Raw genomic sequence first — 12,637 nt, forward strand, 5'->3', positions numbered from 1 at the left:
AGGGCCGGGCGCGGTGGCTCACGCCTGTAATGGGTCAGGAGTTCAAAACCAGCCTGAGCAAGAGTGAGACCCCGGCTCTAACTATAAATAGAAAGAAATTAATTGGCCAACTAATATATATAGAAAAAATTAGCCGGGCATGGTGGTGCATGCCTGTAGTCCCAGCTACTCGGGAGGCTGAGGCAGGAGGATTGCATGAGCCTAGGAGTTTGAGGTTGCTGTGAGCTAGGCTGACGCACACAGCACTCACTCTAGCCTGGGCAACAAAGCAACACTCTGTCTCAAAAACAAACAAACAAACAAAAAAAAAAAAAAAGAAAGAAAGAAAGAAAGAAAGCAGGCAGAGGGCTCTGGTCTCAGAACACTGGTGGCGTCCATCCGGCCATACTTGCTTGATATGGGACAACACTTATTTGCCATTCCTGATGCTTCCTAGAGGGACATCCATCAGCAAAACATCCCTGGCCCGCCTCTTCCTCACTCTCCTGCAGACAGGTAGAATGGAGTATGTCGCCTGTGTAGGAGGCAGGGGTGGGTAGGCCCCTCCCCTCTCCTCCTCTGGGGAGCAAGCTGCCCACAGTCCTCCCACGCTGCTCCTGGGGAGAGGGGGTGGGGTGCAAAGTCAGTCTGGGCTTGACTTACAAGCTACATCCTTAGCTTGGTTAACAATAAAGGTAACATTTTGGCCACTATCTTCTGAATTTTTTTTAAATTGTGGTAAAATACATATAACATAAAATTTACCTTTATTTCATGTCTTTCCCTGTTACCCAGGCTAGAGTACAGTAATGCAAGCATAGCTCACTATAACCTCAAACTCATGGGCTCAAGTGATTCTCCCACATCAGCCTCCCAAGTAGCTGAGACAACAAGGTGCACACCACCACACCCGGGTAATTTTTAAATTTTTTGCAGAGACAAGGTCTTGCTATGTTGCCCCGATGGTCTTGAACTCCTGGCCTCAAGTGATCTTCCCACCTTGGCTGCCCAAAGTGCTGGGATTACAAACGTGAGCCACTACGCCCGGCCCCATTTTAACATAGGCAATTTAATGCTCGTAAGTACATTCACAATGTTGTGCAGCCATCACCACTACCTAGCTCCACAACGTTTTTTATCACCCCAAAAGGAAACTCTGTACCCACTAGCAGTCACTCCCCATTACCTCCTTGCCTCAGACCCTGGCAACCACCAATCTGCTTTCTGTCTCTACAGATTTGTCTCTTCTGGACATTTCACAGATATGCCCTCTTGGTGTTTTGACCTCTTTCCCTTAGCATAATATTTCAAGGTTCATCCACACTAAAAGTTTCAGAACTTCATTCCTTTTTAAGGCTGAATTATATTCCGTTGTACAAACAGACCACATTGTGTTTATCCTTTTATCTGCTGGACACCTGGGTTGTCCATACCTGAAGCCACTGCGAACAGCAAACCGACTGATTTGTTCTATTTCCCAATCAGTTCAGAGCTCTGGCAGGGAGGAGGTTTCATCACTGAGCTGGCTGGCGGTAGAGATATGACAATGGGGGAAAGCCATTGTGAGCCTTCCTGGAGGGCGAGGTGACAACTGTCTATCGATATTGTAGGTGCACATCCCTTTGACCCACAATTCCACTTCTAGGAATTGAATCTACAGCCCACTTGCACATGAGTACTAAGACATAAATAGAAGGACATTAAACCGCAGCGAAACGCTGGAAACAACTAGGGTGTTCATCACAGAGGACCAGTTAAACTGGCATCCTCACACAGTGGATCAATATGGGGTAATTTAAAAACAACACATTTATATGTGCAAAAAAGCAAGACCTACAAGATGCACTGTTAAGCAAAAAAACAAAAACAAAACCAAGGTGACAAGACATACAGTGTGGCTACCATTTGTCTTTTTAAAAGGGAGATAAACACACAGACGCCAGGAAGGAAGGGAAGGAGGGAGGACGAGAGAGCCAGCCAGTCTCAGGATGGATACACAAGAAACAGGCAACAGTGATACCGCCACTTCCCCTTGCAGAGAGGAGCTGGAGGGGTTGGGTGTGAAGGAGTCTTCACTGTCAACAGTGCTGTACTGTTTAAATATAGCATAGGAATGCATAGCAGTTCCCCCATCCACAGTTTCGCTTTCTGAGGTTTCATTTATCAGGAGTCAGCCTTGGTCCAGAAACATTCAACGTATAATTCCAGAAGTAAATAATCTGTAAGTTTTAAATTGCACGCTATTCTGAGTAGCGTGATGAAATCCCAAACCACCCTGCCCTGTCCTGGATGTGACTCATCCCTTTGTGCAGCGAGTCCATGCTGTCTGCGCTACCCTCCTGCGTCAGGTGTGTTTGTGTTGGAGAGTTGTTGTCCTGGTCCTTTGGCTCCTTGTTTGGAAGCATCACAAGCAGAGCTGGTGCCGTGGAACGAGGACAAAAACACGAAGCCCTCCACAGAAGCAGCCTTAATTGCAAAGCGAAGGATACATAGCAAAAGTGTGTCCTGGAAGAGAGATGGGTCTGTCTCCATGAGTGGAGAAGATCATGGGGTCTTTTTTTTTTTCATTCTCCGTAGAAGCTGTCAAAAATTGCCAATGCCGACTATATTTCAAGTCGTCAGATGATGCGGTCTTAACACACTTCTACTTTTACTTCTATACCTTATGATATGCTAAATGATGGGTAGAATACTAATTATTTTTCTGAGAAAAGAATGGAGAGTTCCTAAAGCTAAGGGTCCTTCCCTATTTTATCCTTATAGAGTAACTTCCAGGGGATGCTATGACATTTGCAAACTGTCATGGCATTAGTGGGTGTGATTTTTACTATGCTAATGTACGTTAATGAAAGAAATGTTGCCTTTGGACATAAGCTCCTAGTTTCTCTACATGCTGCTGGCCAGGAAAGGCCCCTAACCTCAAGTTCCTGCTGCTGCAGGTTTGGTTCTGGATGCTCACTGGCCTCCTCATTTTTTGCCCCCCCTCCTCTTTCCCTGTGGTTTATCGCTGCCAACTTGCACCTGTCCCTCACACCCGTGATTCACTTAGCAGCCCTCTGGGTGATCAGGGCAACTGCTGTGGCATCACAGTGCTGGTATTCAGGTAACTCTTATTTTAATTACAGCCCAAGCACAAGAGTAGTGATACTGGGAATTCAGAAATGCCAAACAAAGCCGTAAAGTATGTCTTTAAAGGGAAAAGAAAGTTCTCGACTTAGTAAGCAAAGAAAAAAAATTGTATGCTGAGTTTGCTAAGACGGTAGGAAGGGACAGTAGGAAGGAATCTTCTACCCGTGAAATTGTGAATGGTATATTGTTTTCTGGGGTTTTTTGAGATAAGAGTCTCACTTTGTTGCCTGGGCTAGAGTGCCGTGGAGTCACCTTAGCTCACAGCAACCTCAAACTCCTGGGTTCAAGCAATTCTTCTGCCTCAGCCTCCTGAGTAGCTGGGACTACAGGCACCCGCCGCCATGCCCGGCTAATTTTTTCTCTATATATTTTTAGTTGGCCAGTTAATTTCTATTTTTTTTTTTTTTGAGACAGAGTCTTGCTTTGTTGCCCAGGCTAGAGTGAGTGTCGTGGCATCAGTCAGCCTAGCTCACACCAACCTCAAACTCCTGGGGTCAAGCAATCCCCCTGCCTCAGCCTCCCAAGTAGCTGGGACTACAGGCATGCATCACCATGCCTGGCTAATTTTTTCTATATATATTAGTTGGCCAATTAATTTCTTTCTATTTATAGTAGAGATGGGGTCTTGCTTTTGCTAGGCTGGTTTTGAACTCCTGACTTCGAGCAATCCTCCTGCCTCAGCCTCCCAAAGTGCTAGGATTACAGGTGTGAGCCACCACACCCGGCCGGTATATTATTGTAATTGTTCCATTATGTTGTTATTAATCTCTTATGGTGCCTAATTTATTAATCAAACTTTATCATAAGTATGTACATATGTGAAAAAAAACACAGCAAATAAAGGGTTCAGTACTATCCATGGTTTCAGGTATCCACTGGGGGTCTTGGAACATATACCCCTTGGATAAGGGGGGAACTACTGTATTATTTTTTCAAAATAAACAAGGAAAAAATATGAGACGACGTCCAACATCTTGCAGGCTTCTAGTTAATTTGGGAAGGCAATGAATCACAAAACAGATATAAATTTGTGAATCAGCCAACTTTGTACACCAGATCCAAACGGGGGGATAATGGTTATTAAGTGATTTTAACGGGTGAGTGGAGGAATAATGTTCCGTCTCCCTCTCCTCCCCGACTTCAATTCATTTTCTTCAAGAGCAGTCTCTATTGGCTCTTCCCGGGATCTGGGCCTGGTCCCACAGGCTGCCTGGAGCCAAAGCTAACAGGCTGCAAACAGACAAAGGTTCATTGAGGAGCTGGGACGTGGGGCAGAGCCACAGCCAATGGCATGGCAGGAGGAGGGCAGAGTGTGTACAGGCCCCTCTGTCACAGGCCACCTGCCCAAGCTGAGAGAGCCCGGGGGGTTTTCAGGCCCTGCTCCCATGCCCAGGTGGGGGCATCTCTCCTGCGCCTGAAATTCATCCTCCTCGTGGCTCCCTTAGCATCTTACTTCTTCTTATGTTCAAACAAAGTCCTGTTTGAGGAGGAGGCTCCGAAGGGCTGTGGCAGAAAGCAGGACCATGGGCGCTCCAGGTCTGTCCTACTGACGAGGTGAGCGCGCGCACTCGAGCACGTGGCTGTGCCAGCGCGCATCTGCCCGTGTGTGTGCCAGCTTGCTTGTGTGGTTATGTCTGTCTTTTTTGTGTAAAAAGCAGGAAACGACCCTTACCATGACCACCAAAAAACAAGGGCAAAGTGAGGGAGTGAAGACAGGCAAAACCTGCCTAACTATGATGGTGGCTTCTTCTCTCACTGTGACCTCCAGTAGCCTGAGGCCTTTCCGTCCCCTTGGGGACAGACATCACCATACTTATACCACCTTCTCAGCCAATGAAGAAAGTAGAGTGGCTCCATTCTGGCCAAGCCACATAGGCTGCCTGAGCCCACCTTCTACAAAATGATGACAATGTCCACCACGCACAGGAGGTTTAGGAGGGTCGCAGCAGGCATGGGGCCTGGGCCCAGCACAGAGGAAGCCCGGTAGTTCTGGACACATTCCTAAATTTTAGGTGATTCTTGGGCGTGTTCTTGAATTTAAAGCCTGGAATTGCCTGTCAACTTGAGCCGTAACTGGGCTTTCAGGCAAGAGCCGGGCCCCTGCACAGGGCACCATTTAAGCCTTATTCGTAGGTTTACTTGTCAGGAGAGTAAACTGTGATCAGAACCCAGAGGGCTCCCAACTCCTCTGGACTGGGGCTGGGACCAGATTTGCAACAGTAAAAAGGTGGTATCTCACTTTAATATGCATCATTTATTAATGAAATTTAATAATTTAAATAAATCTGTGCATTAGTTGTGTCTCTTTTATTTTCTGAGGTATCTTTCCATGCCCTTCATCTTTAAAAAAAAACACCCCTTTTTATTTTGAAATAATTATAGACTCACAGGAAGTCACAAAAATGCAATGAACCCTTTACCCCATGTACCCCAATGAACCCCATGTACCCTTCACCCAGTTTTCCCAGTGGTAGCACATTATACGGCCGTGGTATAGTATCACAACCAGGAAATTGGCTTTGGGCAGTACTAGTAACTCAACTGCAAGTCTCATTCAGTTCTTCACCACCCACTGAAATGCCATTTGGTTTTTTCTTGCCATTTTATATTTGTAATATTAAAATATCAGTGACACTAACACTTTGTGATGTTTCTGCAAATGTCTCTGTAGGGTTGTGTTTTATTCAAATAGAGACAGGGTCTTGCTATGCTGCCCAGGCTGGATTCTTGAACTCTTGGGCTCAAGTAACCCTCCCCCCTCAGCCTCCTGAGTAGCTGGGACTACAGGTGTGTACCACCACACCAAGCTCTCCCCTGGGTTTCCAACAGTCACTTACTTGTTTTGATTGCACATCTCTGATTATACCTTATGTGTTTTTGTAGTCAACTCGACTAGTCTTTATCTCTTATATCCCTTCCCTGCCTGCTCACTTGCCCCATTCAGAGATTTAGTTTTCATTTTATCTCCTTTTTAGCTTTTTTAGTCTTACTGACTTGTTTAAAAATTACATACCTACCTTGACTGAAAATTCAAAACAAAAGGAACAGTACAAAGAACAAAGGCAAAGTCACTGGTAATTCCACCACCTAGAAATAACTATTGCTAAATTTGGGGGATAATACTGTATAGTAAAGATGTAACCTTACCCAAGGAGAGGTCAGGCCTCTACCCTTGGCAACCAGGAGGTGAATTCTAGCTCCTGGAATGTCCCGCCTGATGGGCGTGTCTGTGTTTGCCTGGGGGTTTTTGCCACAGCACAGCCTAACACTAAGGATAACCTGCAAAGGGAGGGGTCAGTTCCAACTCCAAAGGAACTGATAACTAAAGGTCTTAGCCAGACCTGTGGGAGTGGCTGGAGACTAAAGGCAGACTAGATGGAGCTCCAGTAAAAACTCTGCTCTTGGCTGATTTTAATTTGAATCCTTTCCCTGCAATATCTTATAACCATGAACATAACCGTTTTCAGTGAGTTCTGTTAATCCCTCCGGTGAATTACTGAGTCTGAGGATGGGTATAGGAACCTCCTAATATGTAATCAGTGTTACAAGGGATATGGACAGTTCTAACTCTGTAGATGGCCCCAAAGTCCTCCCACGACGCATTTATCTAATTATATATGCATACAGATGAAGATACAAATATATGAATAAACGTAATGTTTAAACATGTGGGATCACATTTTTGATTTGGGTTTTTTTGTTTGTTTTTTAGGGATGAGGTCTTGTTCTGTTGCCCAGGCTGGATCACAGCTCACTGCAGCCTCCAATGCCTGGACTCAAGGGATCCTCCTGCCTCAGCCTCCAAGTAGTTGGGACTACAGGCACATGCCACGTGACTCACATAAAAATATGCCTGGCATATTTTATTTTAAAACCGATTTTTGACATATATGTCACAGACATCTTATGCCAATAAATATAGTTTTATAGTATTTTACTGGCTACAGAATATTCCACTGTACATATTATCATAATATACTTCACCATTTCCTCATAGAGGTATGTTTATATCAGTAGATACATGTTTCGATTTTTCACTATCACAAAAGATGCTGTGATGAACATCCTGGTACTTAACATCTTTGTGCAAATGCATGACTGTTTCTGTAAGAATAATTCCTAGATATGGAAAAGTTGAATCAGAGGGTATGTATATTGACAATTTTGTGATAGCCAAAGAATCTTTCAAAATGTATACTAATTTATACTCCCACAAATAGTGAATAGTGCCTATTTTCTCACACTATTACTCACACTAATTATTATTAACGTTTACTAATCTGAAAAGCAAAAATTTAGGTTACTGATATTTTGATTCCCACTTAGCAGTATCTTTTATGTTTATTAGCCAGTGGGTTTATGTTAAATGTCTGCATAACTTTTGCTTGTTTACAAGCTGCTTTGCCCAGTCCTGACTGGCAATCTTGGTCTTGACTATTTATGGTGTGCTTGGTTTGATTTTGGCTCTACTTAATGTTTTAATATATGGTGGGTTTGTATTGCTATTTTTAGTAGAAATTTTCCATAATGTAGTCAAAATGTAAAAGTCCTTTATGTTTTTTTGTATCCTATTTAAAAAAGTTTTTCCCACCCCAAGACTGTGAAAACACTTACCTATGTTTCTTTCTAGTACTTTCACAGCTTCATTTTTTACATTTAACTCTTCCCTCCATCTGGAATTTATTTTGGTGTAATGATGCCATAGGGATGGTGCAGGGATCCTGCTTTAGGATCATATTAAATAATCCACCTTTCCCTGTTTAAAGTTCCACCTTCATCATACACCACCTTCCCATATATATATATGTCTTGGGATTACTTCTGAATGCTGTTTATTATAATGTTTTGTGTATATGTTTTTAATGATTTCACTTTTTATATAACTGATTCATTTGGAGGAAAAAGCAATTTAGTTTTTCACATAGCTCACCAAAATAAATTCCAACTAGTTATCTGTCTCATCTTACACCCCACTCATTTATGACACTTCCATTAACATATATTAAATTATAACATACACTAAGGTCTGTCCTGGGGCCTTATGTCACTAACTCGTGTCCAATCCTGTGCTAGTATCACAATAATTTAATAATTATCACTTTGTGATATGCTTTACTATCTAGGTACGGTTAGTCTCCATCATTTTTTAAAACAAATTTTAGAATTCTAGTCTATTTATTCTTCCATGTGAACTTTACAGTCATGTTGTCAAATCTCAAAAGAAAACTATTCTAGTATTTTGACTACGATTGTACTTTAATTAATTAATTAATTAATTAATGTGGGCAGCACTTATCATTCCAATTGGGCCACCTCCACCCCAAATTAGGGAATGTTTCTCTATTTATTCAAGCTACTTCACATACTTAGAAATTTGAAGTTGTCCGGTTTTCTATAATTTACCTCAGGTATATCTTTTACATTTCTGCATTTTAAAATTATATAAGAAGAAAATTTAGAAAGAAAAACCAGCAAAACAAAACCAAATCACACAATTACACCACCCAACACAAGCACCATCCACCTTTCACTGCAGGCAACACAGACCCACCTCCCTGACAGGGACACCGCCACCCTCCTCCTCACCCTGACCAAGTGGCTCAGCCACAGATACAAGAGAAAGGTTCTATTATATTCAGTACTTGAAATAACTACCCCCAAAGAATACAGGTTTTCTCTAGTACCTTTATCTACCTGTGTGAAAAGATAATTAGTAGGTTCAAATATTCACCAGGGTAAGATTTTTATGTAAAGAATGAAAACCTCCACCTAATTGCAGACATCTGGCTTAAAGAGAAGTCAGTCAAGGAACGGTTTCCTGGCCAGAGCACAAACCTGGGGTTAAGACAGACCTAAAACTGGCCACCAGAGATACAACAGAAACAGATCATACTTGCAAGTGTTTCTCAGCTCCTACGAAGACTGACAAAAATCAAATTTGTTATTATCACCCTTATTAGTCATTTTGAGGCACTGCCAGCTACATAACCTACTTAAAAGTCAGAGAAACCTGAAGCTGCTGTCTGACGCATCCAGAGGACAGATAAGGTAACACTGGCCAGGTAGCCAAGACTATCAGTAAGCCTTAAATGGGCTTTTCTATTTTTCAGATGAGAAAAATTCAATGAGCTTGTCCCAAACTCCGCTTCAGCCCTACGGGTCTGGAATTGGACCCCTCCCCAGAAAGGGAGATGCTGGTCCTAGAGGTCCCCAAAGCAGGGTACAATCTCAGAAAGAACAGATAGATCTGCAACACCTCTGCACAGCCACACACTGCGGCTTATCTCTAGGAGGGGGATTCAAAACAGCACGCAAACAAGCAGACAACTCTGCACTGCCCTTGTCATGTAACAGAAATTCCAAAGTAAAATCTGTTTTCCTTTTGCCTGCTGAAGATGATTTCCCTCCTATCCGCTGAGAACTGGCTGTCATCCTAAATCTCTCCCTCTTTTTGTCCTCCCCCAATGAGTTTTTCAATCCATTTGTTAACCTTCCAAGTAGCAGAAGAGTTTGGGGTGGACAGGAGAGCTGGAGAATAACCCACTAAATGGAAGGCAAGCTACATAGCCTCGGGCCAATCGACCTCTATTTCATAAACGCTGTGGACCTGGGCAGCTGACCCAGGCGAGGGGAAACAGCCCTTCTGTCTCTGTCTTCTGAGACATACGAATGGATTGCATCTTTGTCAGTATTCCAATACCTACATTTCTTTCTTTGTGATATATTCATTTTCACTGACCTTTCTGTCAAAAGCAACAATTCATTATTTGTAAAATCAAACTTACAAACGGTGGTGGACAATAAAGTGAAGTTTCAGTTTATTATCATTTCCCTATTTTAACCTGAGACCTTTATATACTATTGATCCTGATGCAGAGGTATTTCTCATCCTCACTGCTAATGCAAATGCATAAAAAGAAAAGTACATTTTTTTATACCTCCATTCAAGGGGGAGCACACCTTTAGCTACCACAGTGCTGTAAGAATCAAGGTTGCAGTAACTACAGTCTCTCTTTTCCATCTATCCCTGCTTCAAGGCCTCCTGGGAAAACAGACAAAAATAAAATGAGAATGCCTAAGGCACAGATAACTTAAGAAAACAAACTAGGGAGTAGAAAAAAGAAGTCAGTACAGAAAGCCATGGTCATTTATTTTCCCAGCACTGAAGCTCCTGATGTGCTGATTTGTTCCTCCACATTCACAAACGCAACCAGAAACCAACGGCACATGGGCCTGGCTGGGGCCTGTGCTGTAACAAAAGGCTCTGAACCAAATGGGAAGGAGCTTTTGTACCTTTTTCCCCCCCTTCAAAGAGGACAGGGTACCCAGGCTGCAGCACAGTGGTATGATCACAGCTCACCACAGCCTAGAACTAGCCTCAAGTGATCCTCCTCCCTTGGCCTCCCAAAGTGCTGGGATCACAGGCATGAGCCAGTGTGCCTGGCCCGTGCTTTCTTATATCTGTAGATCTTTGGGGACTAGTGTGTATTTTGGGGGGAGGAAGTGAGTAGAGAGTTACTTATGAACAAAACTTGAAACCAACCATTTATGCCAACTTTTTTTTTTTTTTTTTTTTTTTTTTTTTTTTTTTGAGACAGAGTCTCGCTTTGTTGCCCAGGCTAGAGTGAGTGCCGTGGCGTCAGCCTAGCTCACAGCAACCTCAAACTCCTGGGCTCGAGTGATCCTTCTGCCTCAGCCTCCCGGGTAGCTGGGACTACAGGCATGCGCCACCATGCCCGGCTAATTTTATATATATATATATCAGTTGGCCAATTAATTTCTTTCTATTTATAGTAGAGACAGGGTCTCGCTCTTGCTCAGGCTGGTTTCGAACTCCTGACCTTGAGCAATCCGCCCGCCTCGGCCTCCCAAGAGCTAGGATTACAGGCGTGAGCCACAGCGCCCGGCCTTATGTCAACTTTTTAACTGTAAAGTTTCAGTCTTTGTGTTATTTGTAAAGGCCTGCTCCACTTTCTCTCTTGGCATAAGGAAAAATGATAATACCTGATTCGTCTGAAGTCGAAACACCAGATTTTACTAAGGAAATCTGATCCTGCCCACTGTGCCTGTCCTGAGGTCATAAAAATTCATCTTATCCACCAGCAGATTCTCCTACCAGGCCTCCCTCCACAGGGGGAAACACAGATGTCTTCCAATCAGAGCCACCTCAGAAAGACGCTTTCAGAATCACCCTGTCATCTGCCAGCTCTTCGGACTTGGGCTGATACTTGGCTTTTCAGAACTTCTTTGGGCAAAAAGAAACCTATTTCACAGAGCTGCAGTAAGAATTAAATGAACTCAGGTATTCACAGTCCAGCCTGGGTATACCATCCTCTTTAAAAACAAACAAACAAAACAAACAAACAAACAAACAAACAAACAAACAACTGTCTGGAACACAGGAGGTTATCAGTAAAATGAATTCGTGCACTGGGCTGACGCTGGCCATGATGCTCACACTGACTCACTGTGCTGCGGGATGGTACAATTTAAAGACCCCTAGGCCACTGCAGCAAGGCCTCCCTGTGACTCTGGCCAGGGATGATAAGCAAAGGTCCTAGAGAAGAACCACCCGAGAGATTAGATGTGTCAATGAAAACGCAAAGGAATCTCGCCAGTATCTTGGCACACATAGAGTTGTCTTTCCTTTTTTCTTAGCACCAGTTCACACTCCACTACGGCAGAGTATCTACACAGCTCCTCCCCAGGAACTGCAGTCGGGTTTCACAGCCATCCCATCACCTGCAGCTCCAGCTCCTTCAGCAAGAAAATGCTGCCAAGGGACTGACTGCCGCCTGCAACGCTGGCTCTTAGGCACACTTCAGGGCAGTGTCCCTCATCAAGCACCACTTAGTCAGGCCGGAGAGTGGTAGGTCTGGGAGAGGGCAGGAGAAGGAGAGAAAACACAAGGAGGACGCTGGTGATGTGCTAAGCACTTGCCAGCGCTCCAGGAGCCAGCACAGGCCTGAGTGGATTTCTGTCCCTGGCCGTGCGGATGGCTGCTACGCCTCTTGCAGCTCTGTGAATCTACAGCAATAAAGAAGTTCCCCTAGAATGCTGAAAGCCAGCTCTAGGGCAGCTGCAATAGTTACAAAGGGAAAGGACAAAGGTTTGTTTGGTTTTTTTTTTGAGACAGAGTCTCACTCTGGGCTGGGCGCGGTGGCTCACACCTGTAATCCTAGCACTCTGGGAGGCCAAGGAGGGCGGATTGCTTGAGGTCAGGAGTTCGAAACCAGCCTGAGCAAGAGCGAGACCCCATCTCTACTATAAATAGAAAGAAATTAATTGGCCAACTGATATATATATAAAAAATTAGCCAGGCATGGTGGTGCACGCCTACCCTAGCTACTCAGGAGGCTGAGGCAGGAGGATTGCTTGACCCCAGGAGTTTGAGGTTGCTGTGAGCTAGGCTGACGCCACGGCACTCACTCTAGCCTGGGCAACAAAGCAAGACTCTGCCTTAAAAAAAAAAAAAAAAAAAAAAAAGTCTCACTCTGTTGCCCGGGCAAGAATGCCATGGCATCAGCCT

The 12,637-nt window shown here is 44.0% G+C and overlaps 1 protein-coding gene across 4 annotated transcripts in view; it reads right to left on the reverse strand.

Annotated features, from left to right (window-relative positions):
* MLXIP (MLX interacting protein) overlaps positions 1-12,637 on the reverse strand; it is a 70,515-nt gene that overhangs the window by 32,257 nt on the left and 25,621 nt on the right. The window lies entirely within an intron of this gene.

The sequence above is a fragment of the Microcebus murinus genome, chromosome 22 (assembly GCF_040939455.1).
Source record: "Microcebus murinus isolate Inina chromosome 22, M.murinus_Inina_mat1.0, whole genome shotgun sequence".
Lineage (NCBI taxonomy): Eukaryota > Metazoa > Chordata > Mammalia > Primates > Cheirogaleidae > Microcebus > Microcebus murinus.